Source organism: Copadichromis virginalis, linkage group LG14, assembly GCF_057382275.1.
Source record: "Copadichromis virginalis isolate Kocher_CV1m ecotype Utaka linkage group LG14, C_Virginalis_male_GT1.1, whole genome shotgun sequence".
Classification (NCBI taxonomy): domain Eukaryota; kingdom Metazoa; phylum Chordata; class Actinopteri; order Cichliformes; family Cichlidae; genus Copadichromis; species Copadichromis virginalis.
In genome coordinates this window covers 22,361,411-22,381,277 of record NC_140631.1, presented here as the reverse complement: position 1 = coordinate 22,381,277, position 19,867 = coordinate 22,361,411, and the positions used below count along the sequence as shown (strand labels likewise).

At 37.4% G+C, this 19,867-nt stretch overlaps 1 protein-coding gene across 1 annotated transcript in view; it reads left to right on the top strand.

The window, feature by feature from the left end:
- LOC146693939 (leucine-rich repeat and fibronectin type III domain-containing protein 1-like protein) overlaps positions 1–11,323 on the top strand; it is a 194,875-nt gene extending 183,552 nt beyond the window's left edge. The window contains exon 11 of the mRNA XM_085429951.1: positions 10,423–11,323. The gene's annotated coding sequence lies outside the window, so the exon portion shown is untranslated. The remainder of the gene's footprint in view (positions 1–10,422) is intronic.
- The last annotated feature ends 8,544 nt before the right edge of the window (positions 11,324–19,867 follow it).

Sequence of the window (19,867 nt, the reverse complement as noted above, 5' to 3'; positions counted from 1 at the left end):
TATGGGAGGATAGGGGGGTCAATAATATCTGCTTAGTCAGCACAGAAGCTGATGTCTGAAGCTTCAGAACTTATCCAGCGCTCAGCCTAAAAAGAGATCTTCACTTATAGATTGAATTTATCCTCTTATTAGAGGTAATCACAACAATATTTGTTTGTTGTTGTCGTTTTAGAAATCTTGTTCCAGACTTCATAAAGCGATGTTGATCTTTATTTGACAGAAATCTACAAAAGATAAAAAGGCACAAAGAAAGTGCCCCTTTTATCTTAAATGGCTTTAAATGAAAAACAGCAGAGATTAGAATGGTCATGCAGCTTTAGCTCATTGAAAGTATATCTTTCTCCACATAATTTGGCTTTCCCCCTGCCATGTAGTGTCAATGGCACCCACACTGTTTCAAATGAATTTTAATCAAATAGTAGATGTACTGTTCTCTGTTTGCCACAGATGGAAACACTGCTTTAATAACTTGCTTATAAGAGATTCATAATTCTACAAAGAGCATTTTATCAACTAGTCTTAATTTAACTGATCCAATTATTGTGTTTACACAAAAAAATAGGCAATTTAAGGCCGTGGTGTAATTGCCATGAAATACAAACAGAATTATTTCCTCTCATAATTTGAGAGCATTTACCTTTGCGTTTAACAAACAATAATTTTCTTTAACAGCAGTTCTGTGCAGAGCACAAACTGATTAGTTGCTTTTGCAGTGGTGTTTATGTAGGGAAATTAGCTCACTGTGAGGGATAGCTCTTGATATCATAAATATCATAAAAAATGGAGAGAAATTGGCTTGATTGTGGGGAAACAGTGCAATAAATACACATAAAATGTTAAATGGCCATCCATAGACTTGCCAGCTTAATCAAAATAAGACTTTTTTCCTATTATAAGTAACTATAAGTAGCTTTTTCTCTTAAAATGAGGTAACAAGGGATCTGATATGAGTTGGGGAATAAGATGCGAACAATAGAAACAATAGGAAAGTTAAGAATAAATTAAGAATATGAGAAAGTGTTGACGTTTTTTCTATGGTTTTCTAAGAACGTGCTTGTGCTTTTTTTTTTGGGGGGGGGGGGTTCCTACAGTAATTACTTAGTCCAGTTTAAGTTTATTTACATCAGAAACTAAATGTAGTTGCAGTTTGAACACAGGATTCAGTAAGTAAAATAAAAACAAGAGAAATTTTTAAAATGTTACAGACATGTAATTACTCCTGTATATAACGTTAAAGGAAATGTAACAGGAAATGTGTGATTTCTGCTGTGTTTTGACTGGGCAGCACAACAAAGATGTTATTTTCTTCTGGTAAGTGATGGTTATGAGATGTTGCAGGGACAACCAGTAATGATGGTGTCTCCAGCTTAAATTTGCATTTCAATTACAAAGTGACACAGACACCTTCATTGTTCATTCAGTAATGGCACCAGCAATGAATCAATCAGTCAGTGTTCTTGGTCTGGCACACAAACACAAGAACCAAAGTGGCTGTTAAGAGTACTTCAATCACAGTTAACAGTTTTTATATACCTATGACCGTAGTAATTGTCTGTGTGCATCTATGTGAACTCACTTTCTATGTGAAAGTGTGATTGCAGAAGTGGTTTAGATATCACAAATTGTTTACACCCGTAAGCATCTCCTCTGACTATTGATGCTGATGATTGTCCGCAGAGAGAGAGAGAGAGAAACAAGACAAAACTGATAAGCGAACATTTCTCTTCTTTTATCTTCCAACTAGCCTTTAGCGCCTTTGGCTGAAGCTCTTTTTATTTTGTACATTCACATTAAATCTTTGCCAACTTGTTAGTGTGTGATGAACTACAGAAATTGATTCATTCCATTGTAATTGTTGCAATGACATAAAGGGTATTGATGTCATTCCGGCTTTTGTGAAAAGCCAAATGTTGCACACTAGCAACACTGACACTAGCAAACTCAGCTCTGATCATAATAATTAACAATTAGCACGCTGTTATTAAACACAAAGTGATTGATTTTTGTAATGACCTCTTCAGACTGCACAGCATTATCTCAAAAGTGCATTGGTTGGTCTTTTGCATTTTTACATAATGCAACATGATTGATAACAAATTTATGTAATTCGTTAACTGACGTGTCAAACTGATTTATGACATTGTTTTTTCTCATGTGACAGGGGTTCACATAATCCTTAACGTTTAATGTTAATGACCTCAGTTTGGTTTATCATCCTACATGAATATAGTGCTTATCCCTTCCACGACAAGATCGTTCAGCTGGGGGAAGAAACAAAGAAAAAAACATTATCTTCACTAATAAAAACGATGGCCATTTTTTTTACCTTCCATTCTGTAAGTTGTTAAAGTGAATGACGGTTTCTGCAAATGAAAGACATTATTTTATGTTTAAAGTTAAGCTCAGGTCATTATAGCATGCTAAGATCCTATTTTTGTGCATTAATTATAATCTCTATGTGAAAAAAAGGCATATTGATCAGTTTAAGCATGTCAAAAATGGTAGAAAATCATCATCATCAAAATTATTATATTTGATTTATTTGTACAAGTGAATGAGGTCTCTGTCAGTTACACTTACATATCTAAAAACAGCTGTTCAAGATATTAGAAAAGGAAAATACACAAAATTAATACACAAAATGTCTACGCTGTGAGCATGGAGTGTGTGTCTGTGTGTGTGTGTGTGTGTGTACTACTGTGGTGTCTGATCCATAATGATATAAGTAGAGAATCCTACAAGAGCATGTCCTAATGCGGGCTCCGTGAGATAATTCAAAATATCCATGCATGCTTTTCCACTATAGGCTAATGTGGTGTTCTGGTATACACAAGTGCTTCAGGCACGATTTTATCCTACCAGTAAGGCTTGTTGAACTGGACTGTTAGGTAGAAGAGTGAAATGAGAAGGAGAATCTGAGGATGATAAGAAGCTACGTAAATGAAGATTTTGTAGAGCAGAAAGGAGAAAAACAGTTTGAAAAAGAAGAGGAGAGAAGAGAGGACGTGACGGCGATGGGCAGGAGTGAAATAGGAGGAGAACGAAAGGAGAAAGAATACACAGAAGACAGGAGAACAGCAAGTGGGATGTGTGGAGGATTATGCAGTGTCTATTGAGATACAGCTGTATTGTGCTATAAGGGTGTCTTTGGTTACTCAGAAAGAAAAAAAATGATAGTATGAATCACAGATGACAATGCATACACACAATGCATGTTTATTTTTAACCGTGTTTATTGTATGATGCCTCTTCTAGATGGCAAATGAAAGATCTTGTTGCAAGGCAGATGATGTGCACAGATGAACAAATGTGTGAACACGTGGACACACATTCAGCAAGACGAGATATTCCTATGGAAACGTCATGTCACGTGCAGTGGATATGTGCATCTATTTTAACGAGTACATTCTGAGCATGTTTCATTCTTTGTGTGATGTTATAACATGCATTTTCACTAACGTACGAGGCATATTATAGGTGTTTCCCCCCCCAAGAAAACACTCATCTTTATTTTTCCTAGTTTTAATTGGGACAGTGTTTTTTCTGTCACAAGTGCACCATGAGGAGATATTTTTGTGTTGGGTAAAATATAGTTTGTGTTTCGCTCTCGCGTTGCCAGCGTTCAACTGCACCGTGAGCCAGCATCTGCTTTTCCTTAAATCAACTTCTATTTCATAGCCGGCAAGAGCCAGGACGTAACCGACACCATAAACAAACTTCAAACCTCGACTTCAATGTACTGAACTAATGGCCGCGTCTTCAGAAGAAATTCTAATGTATTATTGCTACAGAAGCCAGTATTAGACAAAATTAAATGTGGAAGGTAAAGTGGCTGCAACTAGCTCAACGTAGTATCTTATTAGTTTCTCGGTAGAAGCAGTTTATTTAACACACTGGGATTCAGCCTCAACTTATGTTGTTAGTATCTTGCGCCAAAAACCAGACACCGACAAATTTACTGTGAAAATACATGTGACTCAGTGAACAGATTAATTTGGAAAGCCCAATATGCACATTTGGTATTTATAATACAACAGGCTGTGCTTACCTTTTTATATTTGGACCGGTCCTCTGTTCACCTCGCCTCACGATCTCACCAAAGGCCAAATCTGCCCCTCCTCAGCACACCAAAGATCTGGGTCACGGCACCAAGTTGTTGAAATCTCCCAATTCTTTGAATCTTTGGGCTGAAGGAAGGACAATACTCGGTGTATTTATGCTCAATCAACAATCATTTATTTCCATACAATTCAACACTTAAGAGCATAAGAACCATCATGATGGGGAGACATGCCTCAAGAGGGTCACAGCAAGTCTCAAAATGGTGACGGGTTGCTCAGCTTTTTATAGTCTCTAGTGGCCCCCATCTAGTCGTAAAAGCCAAAACATCACATTCTTTCTCTGTTACAGCGCCTAAGTTATGACCTCGGCAGTTGTTTCTCTGCTTTCTGTAAGGTGGGGGTATGGAATGTGGTCTGTCTATCTCCCCTGTCTTAGACACAGAGTCTCCTGCTTACAATCTTCTCTTCATGATTCAACAATTAAGCATGTAACACATTCACAGCAGATCAAGGATACAGAGTGATGCACACTTGTCTAATAAACTAATAAGTGAATATGTTCTTTTAACTCAAAAGTATAACGAGAACTAAACTACATACAGCTCACACACTCTATATTAAAGGGTATAATATGATCTACAGCAGTATTCTAATTCAACTACTTTGATTACATATATATAAGGTAACATATAATAACAGAATAATCTAATACAATGAATTCCCCCCCTTTTTTTAAAGATATTTTAGGTGAATGGTTCACATTGCTATCAAATATGTAAAATCAAGGCATGTGGAAGTGGAGAGATACATAAACAGTTAATAAGTACCAAGGGTTTTAACGTCATACTCCAAAAAATTAAATATATATCTTATAACTTTTCCCCCAATCACACATCTCCAGAGCTTGGTCAACAGCCCCTTGGCAACCTCCAGCAGCTAGAGGAAAATGGATATTCCCTGACCTCAGTCACCCAACTAATAGATAGCCAGCAACCTAGTTGGTGGCATCAAGAAGTTGTAGAAGGAGTAATTTGCAAATTATTGTTTTGGTCACTCCCAGATTGCTTTGGTCGCCTGTAGTGTGAATGGAATAAGCCTATTTGACTGCAAACAGTCCCTAGATAGATTTTTGGTGCATCTTCTCACACCTCTTTGCACCTAAAGTCAGCTTTCCAGCAATACACATTTTTCCCTATCAACCTTTGGTTGTCACCAAGGTTCATCACTTACAAGGACTTGGATGAAAGCTTGATAATTAAGTTCTGTGAGCCAAGAGTTTTACAATGGCACTTTTTTATTAAAAATATAAAACGCTGGATTCTTATGAGATTATTTATTGCATTTGAAGTGCTAAATAATGAGAAGGGCAGTACTGCTGCAGTCAGGTGACAATGAATTGGAGTAGCTCTAGAATATATTTGAAGGATCCCAAAAGTGAGAGTGGTGTTATCAGATGTCTTTCCACAAATCATAATATTTGATAAACTGTAATTTTAAACTGTAAAACTAATAATAATTTAAGTGTTTAATGTGGTTAGAAATTTTAAATCTTGAGCATTTTTAATGCCTAAATCCATATTGGTCATAATTCACGAGCTCTTTCTCAATAGAAGGATTAAAGCTCTGGAAAGAAGTATAGCTCTTTTCAGGAAGTTAAATAGAGAGTAAGCAGTTGGGCTTATCTGACAAAACTGTAACCAAAATGGAAAAAAAATAAACATTTTGAAAGAACATGCAACATCACAGGTCTGTGTCAATAAATTGGGATGAAAGATTGGCTTCAGCACTTTTCCTTTCAGAAGCTCATTGTGCCACAGTGTGTGGAGTGTAGAGGCAAGGACCCAGATGCACAATACAAAGGTTCAACAAAAATCAAGAATAAATGGCTAAAAAAAAAAGTCTAATAAACAAACTCTAAAGGGTAACAAGCAGATATTAAAAAAAACTGCCATAGACAGACAAAGAGGGAGACAGGACTACTTATACACTGAGGGCTGATGAGGGAATGACAGGAGGGGAATTACACAGAGGTGAAAGTAATTAACAACACAGAGTTAAAAGAAACTACAGATGACTAATGTTCTACTTTAGCACATCAGTCATTTACAGTGCGTTATCCGAGGGAAAATCACCAGTCAGCTTTTGTGAACTTGGATGATTTGTCTTTTTACTAATATTCACCTAAGGTGGTTAGACAGACATGCTTAGAAAGATACAGATATCGAATTATATGTCCCAGTGAAGTACACCAGACCTCCACAGATTGCTAGCAGAGCTGGTGAATATGTTTAGATGAAGAAGTGAATGATGAAAAAAAGATGTGTATTGTCCGATGAGACTTCAGAGGCTAAATAAGTTTGCTCTCTGCTTACTTACTCCCTGATGCCACCACCAACCAGTCAAGCTGCAGCTTACATCTGTCCAGACTGATATACATAAATTAAAGCAAAATGCAATAAGTTGACACCAAACATCTGAACAGCTTTGACTTATGGTCACAATCCACCCCCTCTGTTCCCAACAAATAATGGTAAACAAATGTGTTCTTGCAGAAAATTAGAGTGTTGACTTGGTCTTTGTCCTTTTCGAATAGAAAATGAAAAATCATTAAAATGTGTTTTCTCACTCTGACTTCCCAATTCTGATCTGTTCACCCGTGAGTCAAAGTGAAGGTAAATGTGCCAGATGTGATAACATTTCCTCTCTGTGTTCCTGAGAGATTTGCAAGAACGAGACAGATGTGTCACGTTGACCTTGATCTTTAACTGACAGCGCCTAATTATTTCTTTCTTGAGTCTAAGTCAACATTTGTACCAAATTCTGAAAAAATAGATAAGTTTAATAATTCAGGGCATTCACCAGACATTTCATTCATGAGAACATTTGAATATAGCTGACCACCTAAATACATATTCCCACTAGTGGCTGCTGTCAGGCCAGCGTCAGCATTGGTTGGTTCATCATTTCTCTTAGCTTGGCTAACTGCCCGTTTGGCCAGTTGCCCGTATCATCCTGACCTCTGGTTTTACATGCCGTGCCCTGCAGTTTCCTAGACCATCTCTTCATCAATTAAACCAAAAGAGATGCAAGTTTTTAATAGTATAGAAAATGAAATTTTTACATTTACAAATATATTAAGGTGATGCCAAGAAGAGGTCCTTCATTGAATATAACAACTATTCAGTTTTTTTTTTTTACCAATAATTCCATGACACATGCAGGACAATGTTCCTGTTCAGAAATGGCTTAAAATAGGAGCCCGCTCTAAGCATATGCCAGATGTGCTAGACAGAACAAGCCTAATCCATGGCCCCACCTTCAAACTCACAGAACCTGAAAGATCTACTGCCAGCACTCTATGAGACACCACGGGACATACCCAGAGGTCCTGTGTTCATTTTAATATCGCAGCTAACTGGTGCATGCGTCATTCAGTTCAAAACTTTTGCATTTTAGCCTGTTGTATTCCTGGGAGCAAGGTCTGTGAGTAGTAAACTATTCCTCAGATAACAAAATTAATCTTTCTGGGCCACGTTCAGTACTAAAATCATTTTTAGGACTGGGCTGCAGAATGTTAAAAGCCATTGTTTTTCTTGTTTTGTGTGGGGGGTTTTCATGCAACATCTGAGCACCAGCAGGATTTGTTATGCAAAAGAGATTGCTCTAAATGCTCCAGTGTCCGTTTGTGAAGGTCAGTAGCATAATCAGCCATTTAAAAGCATTGCTGTCAATTTGTGTCGACAGCCTACCACCACAATCACATCAAACCAAGTGATTTTTGGAATATGAATTTCAGAGCTAAAAATAAGCAAAGCAGTAATTTTACCTTCACCTGGTCCCCGCTTATAAATATTACTGTAGCGCTCAGCAATCGTGGCAGAGTTTCACCATTTATCGACAACACTATTTAAATCTGCTGGATGGATTTGTTGGCAGTGGGCATTTTTTTGTTTTGTTTTTATCTGCCGTATACAGCACAACGCTGCACTCAGGACAGCCGAATAATCGTTAATTGGCACTGAGAGCCTGTGATTCGCATGTGGGAGCAGTGATTATATTTATAGCCATGTTAAAAATCAAACATGATAGCAAGTGAAACTGGCTGACATTTAGTGATACACGGACTTGTAAAAGTCAACTGTGTTTCATCAGAGGAACGTGTATGCACATGAGAGAGAGAGAGAGCACGAGTGAGAGAGAGACAATCCCTATAATAGCAGTAGCTGGAAAAAGGAAAACGATAATTGAATGCTGCAAATTTGCTGCTCAGCATTACTTGATTACTTGATATAGAACATATAATTATATATGTCCTGTGTATAAAAAGAATCTTCTCTCGCTCTCTCCCTCCCGCCCTCTAGTAACGCACAAAAGCTGTACCTGTATTTCATCAGCAGGCCACAGCTCTGTTTGATGTATGGTGCACCTTCAGGATGCATTTGGGGGGAGTGGGTCGGGGACAGAAACAAACTAATATGTTAGTGCTTTTCAGAAGGTTACAAAATGGCAACTCAAAACATAAAACACCTTGATCAATTTCCATGTAATTAGCTACAGCTTTGCATTTTTCTTCCCGATAAATGAAATTCTGCATGGCTGTAATTGCTCTAGTACATAGAGTAAGATAAAGTATAGCGAATGCAGATTAATTGCTTTTCTATGACTATACTCACAGAAATTAGAAATTCAATACATTTTAATACAGTGTGACATTAATTAACTTCGTCACCTATAGTTGATAATTCAACTTTCATTTCAAGCATTTAAACACAGTAGTCAGGATAATGCATGCAATGTGTTTGTCTGAATGCAGAGTGACAATAAAAAAAAAACAAGAGACCATCTGTGATGCTAACGAGCACCCATGTTTGAAAATCTAATGTTACATACTAGAAAACTGTTATACACCTGATAAAGACGTTGATGGGGAGTTATCGGGGCAACCGGGCTTATGAATACCTGCAAAATGATTAAAACACATCTTTGCAGTTGTTCCTGCAGCAGGAGGTGTCACCGAGGCTACGCACACGCACATTTGCCAGGCTGTTGTGGCAGGAATTCGGTGGTATAAAAAGCATTTGCACATCTATCAACTAGACAGACTTTAAGTTAGAACCCTTGCATTTATCTTTTAGAAGAAAATAATTTGCTCATGCAGGCAGAAGAGAAACTCCCATCGTTAGATTGATTTCTTGTGCTTGTCTTAGGAAGGATAGGTGTGGATGGTGTTGGAGGGTGAGTCTTTCAGGTGTTCACAAAGAGCACAATATGGCCCTATTGGTGTGCACAGTAACTTATTAGGTGTCTAACCTGTTGCTCGTTGCTTGTGGCATTGTCACCCATGTGTTACACACACCAACCACCGGTCCAGTCGGTCACCCCTTTTCCATATTTATTTATGTATTTATTTTTAAGCATCACCATTAAATCGTCTCTTTCCTACACTCCAATCAATGAGCACCAGGTTCCCCCACATGGAATACTTACAGTGTGACCACTACTGTAATCATTTTAGCATGCTAACATTACAGTACTAATGAGGCCAGTTTTACAAAGAGTATGATGCCTTTGTTCACATTTTCTCAATAAATCTATAGTCATTTAATACTGTATTGCGCACATATTCATTCTGTTTAAACAGGGGATTATGAGGCCCCATTAAGTAATTTTGTAGCTGTTGTCAGATTAGGGGCTTTTGAAACGCACATTAATATTAAATAACTATTTTGCAGGTTTAACAGCTGTACGTGATAAGTTGACTGCACAAAGTTGAGGTTTATCATTGTTATCACGTCAAACACTTGATTTTCCATGTGCTCTAGAGCACTGAAAGTGACAAAGCTGTCTAGTTTGTGGTGATTGTATTAACACTAACCTAGTTGCTAGTTTGTCTCTTTTTATGGGAACAAGGCACAACCAACCCATGCGGGATGCAGATGTGTTCTCACTGGGGCTGCACAGGAAATACCTCTTTTAAGAGCTCTCTTCAATTTGAAGTGTAATCGTCTGTGGATTTGGCTTGATCTAATCCGCAGAGATGTAACTGACAGAAGAAATGAAAAATAAAAAGTGGTCAAATCCCTGTGGCCTTTTAGAAAAAATCTTTTTATACACAAACAAAAACACATTTCAGATATGTTGCCCCTGACACAATAAGAACAGCTGTTATTCAGATAAAAGGCACATTTCCTTTAGCTTTAGGCTAAAAGTATGGCTGCTGTGCATATCAGGTGGTAACAAAGCGTGTCTTGTGGTGAGGAAATAAGTAGGACAAGTCATTTTAAACCCTCGTATATTTGAAATTTTAAAACAATTCTGGGTCTATATTCCAAACTAATTTCTTTCTCTTTTTGTCTTTCAGACCCAGTGACCAGAAGGAAAGCCGCATGTCTGAAGTCCAGAAAGACAAATTAATGGTTAAGAGAAAACAAGCCAAGTAGCAGGGTTCCAAATCATGAGTCATTATTGATATCATCCAAGATTTTTATCCGAAACATCATCAACCTTAACCTTCATCACAGAATAAGTTTACAAGAGTTCTAAAAGAGTTCTGCACTACAAATCAGAATAGTTTAATGTGAAGAAAAATGCTGTATGACTGTATATTACTGCACAACTTACATTGCTAATAGCTCAGCTGTTGTCATCTAGGCCTTGCACATCTCCATTATCTCTTTCATTATTACCACAGTGGAGTGCATTTACGTGCACACGGCATGAGCGATAACAGGCCACATCTCACCTAATGTTCTATCTGTGAGGAGTTCCATCTTCATGTGTCTGGCAGATATCCCTTTATATTAATCATCAGAATATTCCAGGAGCTTGTTACTAGCATCTCCTTACCATTTTCGTGCTTTGACTCTGGTTTGTGAAAAAGGGATATGTGATATATACGGCATCACGGATATGCATTATTCATATCTGTGCATGGAATTGCACTCCCAGCCATTCCATAATGATTATCGTCATGATTACAGCTCCCTGCAGATCGGTAGAAGACCAGGAACTAGATGGAGAACCTCAAAACTTTTGACCTATTCCAGAAGCAACACATCCCACGCCCCACCCAAAAAAATAAAAACACATTGTCTTCACTTTTCCCCTTCCTGTATTCCTCTTACTTTTTTCTTTGGGCTTTATCTTTTGTATGTGTACATAAAGCAATTTCAAATCTTATAGTTTTGTACATGTAATTTTTATGGTGTGTGGATATTTTCTAATAAAATTAAACAAAAATGGATGACCTTCTCCAGACTGGCCACTCTGAGTATTTGATTTTTTTGTTGTAGCTGTAGTTGTTAACTAAAACTAAAATGAACCTTAAAAAACTAAAACTAACATTTTTAGGGCATGCTGCACACCTGCACATATGATGGCATATTGTGATTTAAATCTATTTAGTAATATCATTTACAAAATGAACATCTACTGATTGAAAATATGAGATAATTAGGAAATATTCTGTTAGATTAAAAGTAAAATAAAGGGGGGATTAGAGTTACATCCTTTACATACAGACCCCTCATTTTTGACAGTACAGCGTTATTTTATTCAGTCTTAGATGGAGCTTTCTGTTATTCTCCATTCACACGTAATCATAACAGGTGGAGGGAGCTATAGTACTTTGACATATATGCAAGAGACCTGCTGGGCAGTGTAAACAGTGTTTGTGCGAGTCTGTGTGTTTGTGTGTGTGCTGTTTAATGCAGCAGCAGCTGTCCTTCTCTTGTCACTCGCTCTCATTTCTGGGCTGAGAATATAATACTACTACCTGTTTATTCAACCAATCAATTTTTTATTCACTTATCCAATAATTCAGGGTCACCGAGGGGGGCTGGAGCTTAACCCAGCTTTTCACTGAGCAAAAAGCAATAGTACTACTATACTATTACACTAATTAAAGCAATTGCATGAAATTCAGGAGTGCGGTATGTTAGAGCTCACATTGAATGTCCGAGATCAACGATTGCTGTTGGGACCAGGGTTTTGTTTCCGACGTGGCGTAGACAGATTCACGATTCGATTCTCCTGTCAGCTGAGTTCAGAGGAAAAAGCAAAGGGAGAAAAAGAAATTTCAGATGCCTTCAGATCAACACTCATCAGTGTTTAAATCTTCACAAAGAAGCACTTCTGAGTAGAGGAATGCTTCATGTATTAAATTATAGTGTTTGTGATGTCCGAAATGAAAAATCAGCAAAGCTTTGGTAGGAAATTCTAATCAAATTTATCCATATTTATTCACATTATTTTTTGCATATGCTGACAGATGGATTAATCCAACATGGGGACTAATACACTAACACACTGTATTATACTAGAGCATTACAACCTTCAAAAGGGAGGTGACCATTTGCAAAAAGTGAAGTGCTGTGCGTTTCTCCATCCCACTTATTGCTTCCTGTTACCATGCTATATATCTGTCTGCTTTTCTCCTCTCCCTCCTCACCCATTATCTCCTCCCTTCATCTATTCACCTCAGTCACCACTGCTTTTCTCCCTCATACTGCACTGTCCCAACTTTCAGGCCACACATCTCTCCATCTCTCCCCTGCTCTGTTTTCCCTCTCATATGTAATACCCAGTCTGATCTCTACAACTCCATTCTGCTCCCCTGATCTACTCCATTTCTCAGTTCTCTGCTCCGTAGTTCTTGGCAGGCAGCCATCGCCAGATCAGCTCTTCAACATCCTTGTCTCCCCCTTCTCCTTTACTCTCATCACCACCTGTTAACTCTATTTCCTGTCCATTCCATATTTTTTTGTCTTTATTCATAACGCATAAAGACTTACAATGGATGAAGTTTAATGAAGGTTAAAAAAAAATATATCCGTACTACTAGATTTACAGAAGGGAACAAAGGGCCAAAAGAGGGGGTAAAAAGATGTCATCCTGTATGTTATGAGAGGCTCTAGAAAATGTAGAACCTGGAGTCTCCTTTTGAGAAAGCACCCAATATTAAACTGGGATTCATGTTTCACTCTTGGAGTTTTACAGCAGGAAGCGAATGTGATTAAAACGGGAAATCAGCAGAGTAGAACAACGCAATACAAAACAAAATCAAAACCATCCTAAGAGTCATTATCATCACGAAGAATTAATTATTTATAAACGGTCACTTTTGCATGTGTACATGTTCAAAAGTTTTCCTGAAAGGAGTATGAATAAAACAAGAGGCATTTAAGATGACAACACCCCATCACAATTACCAGGATACTGTATAATAAATGTAATAAGTTGTGTTGCCGAATTCATTAATCAAAGCAGATACTCATGTCAACATTCTTGGGAAAGTATTAAGCTAAACTGTATCTTACACTGAATAGTCCTAGTGCTTTCAGGAAAATTATTTTTACATTTATTAATATGTAAATCAATTCAGCAAGGCACTCCAAATTTAATCAGACCATCTTCTCTACAGGGGCCAGACTTAGTGTACATGTTGAATTCTTGTCATGTTCTCAAGTTAATGTTCACACAAAGTAAAGTAAAACAAAAGTGTGCACACAGATATGTGTCAGCACGATGGAATTAAGAAGAAGAAGAAATACAAAGAGCAGGAACTTTTATCATGGTGTCCTGGGCAGGTCGCGAAATTATCAGCATAGCCGCAGTGAGTGTTTCTTTCTAGTGCTTGTTAAATCTAAACCTTGAAAAGTAGGGAAAAAATCTAATTATAATTTTAATAGGTTAGAAGATATACCACAGAGAGCCTTGAAAATCCTCTTACAAATGCAACACCAAGTCATATTAGTAGATAGTGTGCATCTGAAAAACACCCACATAAATATTAATAAGTTTGTACTGGACCTTTCAAAGGAATTGTACAAGGTGCTGTAGGGTATAATAGAAACAGTACAGGAAAGGTCCATAAACAACCTTAGATCCTCATGTCTCACATCTGTGGGCCTGAATGATAGAAAATCAGAAAGGAAAGACATTCAGAGAAAGGTTTGCATATGAATGAGGGTTTGTTAAAAATGTATTTTTAAAGGTTGTTAATATTCATTTTCTTTATTATTTACTTTATGTACCATCACTACTTGTGTGGCTGAATGATTTAACTGTGAAACCTCTTTTTCCCCCAGACTGCCTGCACACTCAGTGGCTTGATGTTTTGAGTTTCTTTTTGAATATATTTTCCCTTCTTGATCTAGTCTCAGTGGACTGATACAAGAAATGCTGGAAAAGAAAGCATCGGAGGACATGTGGCCAACATCCTAAGCTAGATTTAAACCCACGACATCTGGTGGAATCTCATTTGCAAGTGTTAAACATCCCCTCCTCATTCACACTTGGGGCATCCATTGTTACACCTGGATGTGTTTTGCCTGTGAGGACTCCCTTCTCTCCCGTGCAGTCTACACAGGAAACAAGCAGGCCAAATCAGTGTTGCCCATTATTTTTCTGGATTTTCCACATAAAGAAAACTTAGATGGTTTTGCACTCGCAGAGGCACAAACTAGCAAAACTGCTAGGACAGCACATCTGTCAAGCCCTACATATGGTCATCATTTTGTGCTTATAATTAGTCTTGTAACCTAAAACAAAGGACTAAGCTTATGTAATAAAAACAAAGTCAATGAGAAAAGCAACACTTGATTATTTGTCCTGATTACTTTTAAGTAAGGACGACATCATTATACACTAGTAATAATAATAATGATAATAATATGTTCATTATAGTAGTGTTTACAGTGGCAGCTAAACTGAACTTCCATATAGTCAGGATGCTAAAGTGTGTGCTTTTTAAAGAATGTATTTTTGGTTACAATCATAGGTCTTATGGCTTAATGAGAGTGTGTTTATGTAACCAAAGCATTTTGTATTGGCCCACCATTAATTTTTTTTGAGCTATGATTGCCTGTATAGCTGTTTACTTCCTAGTGCTGTAATATAAAATAGCCATAACACGCATGTTTCCAGGTGATAAGCCACAGCATCATCCAATCCAGTCCATCCCAACTGTAAAGCACCTTAAAAGCAACATAGCTGGAAATAAAATTAAATACAAAAACACATATTAACAATAAATAAATAAATAACGCATGTAAATAAAACATTTACAATAAAAAAAACAAGAAGAATTAATACATAATATTTACACTGTTACCTTCAAGCAGTAAAGAAAGCTGGTGGACATAAGGTAGCATTTATTCCAACTTCATAACATCCTAATAATGTCCAAATATGTTAAAACATCAATCAATACACAATTAACTTGAGGTTACTACAGGTAATGAAAATCCCAATACAGAGATGTTGCTGTTTTATTACCTAGAGATTATTATATTGTTACCAGTATGTAACTATACTCATATTAATGTGCTTAGCCAGCTGTATGTCTGTTTCCACGTTATTAAAAAGTTGCTACCCAAATAAAGCTTCAATTAGTATTACCTTACTAACCATTGGTGATACAATGTATAAGTTGGTTGTTAATTTAGTAATTATTACCCTCTTCTTTACACCTTATTACCAGATAGTTTTAGATAGTACTGCAAATCCTTGTTTAAGAGTGTTATAGTCTCTTATGATGCTCTTTGAGAGCCTATTTCAAACATCTATTCTAGGATCTAATCTTTGCTCCTGCAAAGACTTTTTCAGCAAGGTCCACAATAAATGTTATTTTTGTAGTCCATACATATCCGTTGCAAATTACATTTTGGATTTCGTTCTTTATAGACATTCATTGGCAAAGTATCATCAGAGTGGTGCCAACAACACACATAGGTTTGATATTCCTATTTTCTATGCAAAAATAGACGTTTTCTGCCAGAATGCCAATAACTAGCTTTGCACTGCCTTATTTGAACAACCCCCTACCTATTTTCTTCCTGTCTTCCCACCTGTGTACCATGCGTTCTGTGCTTGGCACCAAAATACCACATATATGCACAAATTTCATGGAAGAATAAACTGTCAGGACACTGCTGAAACTGCTCAACGCTAACATTTACTAAACCTTCTACCATCTGTTTGAATTATCATAAATTACACAGGGCTTGAAATTAGAAGGAAACTGCGATAGAGTCCTTCAGACTTCTGACTTGTTATCTGCTTTATGTCTTTACTTTGAGTGGCGGTAATAACGCTGGCTTTAATTTTTTTACATAGTTGTTAAAAGTATAATAAAGTGCACACAGTATAGAAGACAATCAATGACTAGAGGCTTTGAGCTCTTGGTCATTTGCATTTATTGTATGCAAATAATCTCCTAGCCAAATTATTTACAAAGATTATAAAAATAATACTTTCATTACCATGATTTTCCTCTTTGCATTAAAAAGTTTTTACATTTTAAATTCTCTTAAAAGGATCTTTTGAAGAAAGGCTTAAAACTGTTGAAATCATGGACCATGTTTGCACGGAGGATTTCTCATCCTCTCATGCTTTAGCTGCATCAAGGACTTCAGCCTTTTGTCTACGTTTCACGATTCCAAACAATGAGGATGAACTAACATGGCAACGAGTGGTAAATACTTCATATTTTTAACTGGGTATGACAGCGCTCCTTTATGATGTCTCCATAGTAACAGAGCATTAAATGGTGACGGGTTGACATTGTGGCATTTCAGTTTTTATACCAAATGCACTCCCCCTCTTTGCCCCTTCATGCCAGTGGTCCGCCACGTGACGCAGATCACACATCACACGGAGGCTGCCTCTCACAGTGGAGGGAAGTCAACACTCCACTGAAATGAAGTTCAACTAATGGTACTCCCTGCACAAGCCAAGCAACCGAGCCACCGCTGGATGGATTTGTTGAACACTCAGTAGATTCCCAACTTAAACTGTGGGCACACAAAAAGGAGAATTTGTATTATTTTTTCCTAGCAACCTTATAAAAAATACATGAACAAAAGAAGTTTCCAAAATGAACATAAATCGACATTAAATGTTTTGTTGACATATTTCCCAACATCAAGCTGGGGTTGTGTTAAAAAAAATCATTATAAATATTAATATATTATAAAAAATATTATAATTTAAAGAATCCGAGACCTTTGCACATTCACAGACTTCCCTAATAAATACCTGTTTATGTGGAGGAATGAGCATATGTATGGGCTTTATGCATGCACATCATTTATGCACCCTGCCCCATGTGTCCTTGTGTTTCATAACGACTCGAGCTATAAACGTGACAGAATGACTCACTGGATGAATAAAATGTCTTTCCATCTACCTGCCTGCATTTCACCTGGGTCAGGCTGGTGGTTTAGTCACTGAATGAATTAAGGCTAAATAGGTGGTTTTGTTCTTGCTAAACAGATTATGAATAACTCTGAATGTGTCATTGTCTGATTTTCTGTTTTTTTTTTTTAATTTACAAACTCCACAGTGTCTACAGTTAAACCATAATTAAAGTGGAAATGGACTTTAAAGAGGATATCTACTTGCTAAGCAAAAAGAGCAGGGGTGATGTAGGCAATTGTTTGTAATCAGCAGAGCTCAGTATTTATAATAAGAGCACCTCATGGTGTTTTTCGTTTAATCTTCTGCAGACAACCATCAGATGTGTTTTAATGAGGACAGCTCACGGTGCAAGATAACTGAAAACTCAGCTCTCCCCTGGTTTTAGCTTAGCTTGGATGCGCACCACAAGAGCTCATCAAGTTTAGTTCAACTAATTAAACCCAAAGTTACCATACTCTCCCAGCCCAAATTTTACAGATGAGGGAGCTGCTGTGAGAAAAACCACAAAGGAAAAACATTGATATGGTTGGACTCTGAAAATATTTTCTGAATTTGTATGCATATGACTCCTTAATTGGGGCTAAATCTAGTCAAAGTATGCAGTGTTTGTCCACATTTGGCAGAAAGTAGCGGGGGGTTGCAGGGATCTAAATCTGTATCTGAAGGAACAGCGGGGAAACCTGTCCAACCAGTGCAGCATGCTGATTTGTGTCACATTATTCTGTGCAGTTCTGTCATTGTACTGGGACTTATTACATCTGGTGTCACACCTGCACAACAGAATGGTTGCATAAAACAACTGTCAACATTAATATGGAAAGTGCATAATCTTAGGATTGTGTGTAAATCTCTGAGAGGGAGAATTAAAAGACGTTTCACTTATTGTCTGCAGCTGTTCATACCTTTTTTTTTTTTTTTTGGAATGTGTTTGCACCTTGTGTGGCTTCACGACTTGATGTTCATTAAAGGCATTTTTTTTAAGGGGGAGAGGTCTTACAGTTTCCTTTCAGTGTCGAAAGACACATAGACAGTGGCCCAAGACAGACTTATCGCTATATTAAAAACACAAGTAAAAGACTTTAAAATGAAAATAAAAGAGCATATTTTTCATTTTGACAGAGTTCTGCTTTGATGAATTTAAAATAATAACATATTTTATGAGGTTCCTTTACATGAATGACTAAAAAAACCCTGTGACAAATAAAAAAATTCAAGATCACACAAATCGTATTTAATAATATTTTAATGATTTTAATGTGTGCTTGTTATGTTTCTTTTATGTGTATTTAACAAGGTTGTGAGAATTGTAAGGTAAGGTGTCATGTCAATGCTAGCATTAGTGGGTTTTAAAAAAAAAAAAACATTACTAGCTGTGAAGTGTAATGGAGTAAAAGTCAAGAATAACTAGTTCTATCAATACAGGAAGCACATAACTTCACAAGTAATTTGTCTCCTTTAGATAATATGGATAACATGGTTGCATAGGAGAGTGACACTGACTTTAGAGTAAGGTCAAGGTAAAGGTCAAATTTATTTATATAGCACATTTATAACAGCTCATACTGCACATAGTGCTTTATAAACTAAAAGGCAAGTAAACAAGGAAAACACATGACAACGATGCAATAAAAATATAAAAGAGAAAGAATAATACAATAAGGCAATAAAACAACTAAGATCAACAACAACAACTGAGGCTTAAAAAAAAAGTACTGGTCCAAATTGAAGTAGAGTTGCAGTAGTCCAATCTGCAAGTCATGAACAGATGAATAACACGTTCAAAGATATTAGCTGGAAAGTATGGCTGTACCTTGGCTAGCTGTCTGAAATGGAAAAGGTTAGATTGGACTACTACACTCACCTACACACTTTAAAGGAATCGCCAAGGTACACACTGAGGTTTTTAACATTAGTTTTACAATGAGCAGATAAAGGGCCAAGAGCACCGTCAATATCCTAAGAGACTGCGCATACCAGCTAGCTCCTGTGTTCACTGAGATATTCAACATCTCTTTATCTCAGTCGGTGATCCCCACATGCTTCAAAGAGTCCATCATTGTTCCTGTCCCGAAGAAACCCCACCCTGCTTCTCTCAATGACTATCGCCCTGTAGCCCTCACCTCAGTAGTGATGAAGTGCTTTGAACGCCTGGTCAGAGACTTCATCATTTCTTCACTACCAGACACACTGGACCCACTACAGTTCGCTTACCGTCCAAATCATTCCACAGACGATGCCATCTCTCATCTCCTCCACACATCACTCACTCACTTGGACACTAGAAGGGGGAATTATGTTAAAATGCTCTTCATAGACTAAACAGCTCTGCATTTAATACCATAATTCCCTCCACACTCACCACCAAGCTGGAGCATCTGGGACTCAGCTCATCTATGTGTCAGTGGATCTCCAACTTCCTAACTGGCAGACCACAGGCAGTAAGGATGGGCGGACACTCTCATCACTCAGCACTGGAGCCCCCCAGGGGTGTGTTCTGAGCCCCCTGCTGTACTCTTTGTACACATATGACTGTGTGGCCACTACCAGCTCCACCACCATCATCAAGTTTGCTGACGACACCGTCGTGGTGGGCCTGATCTCTGATA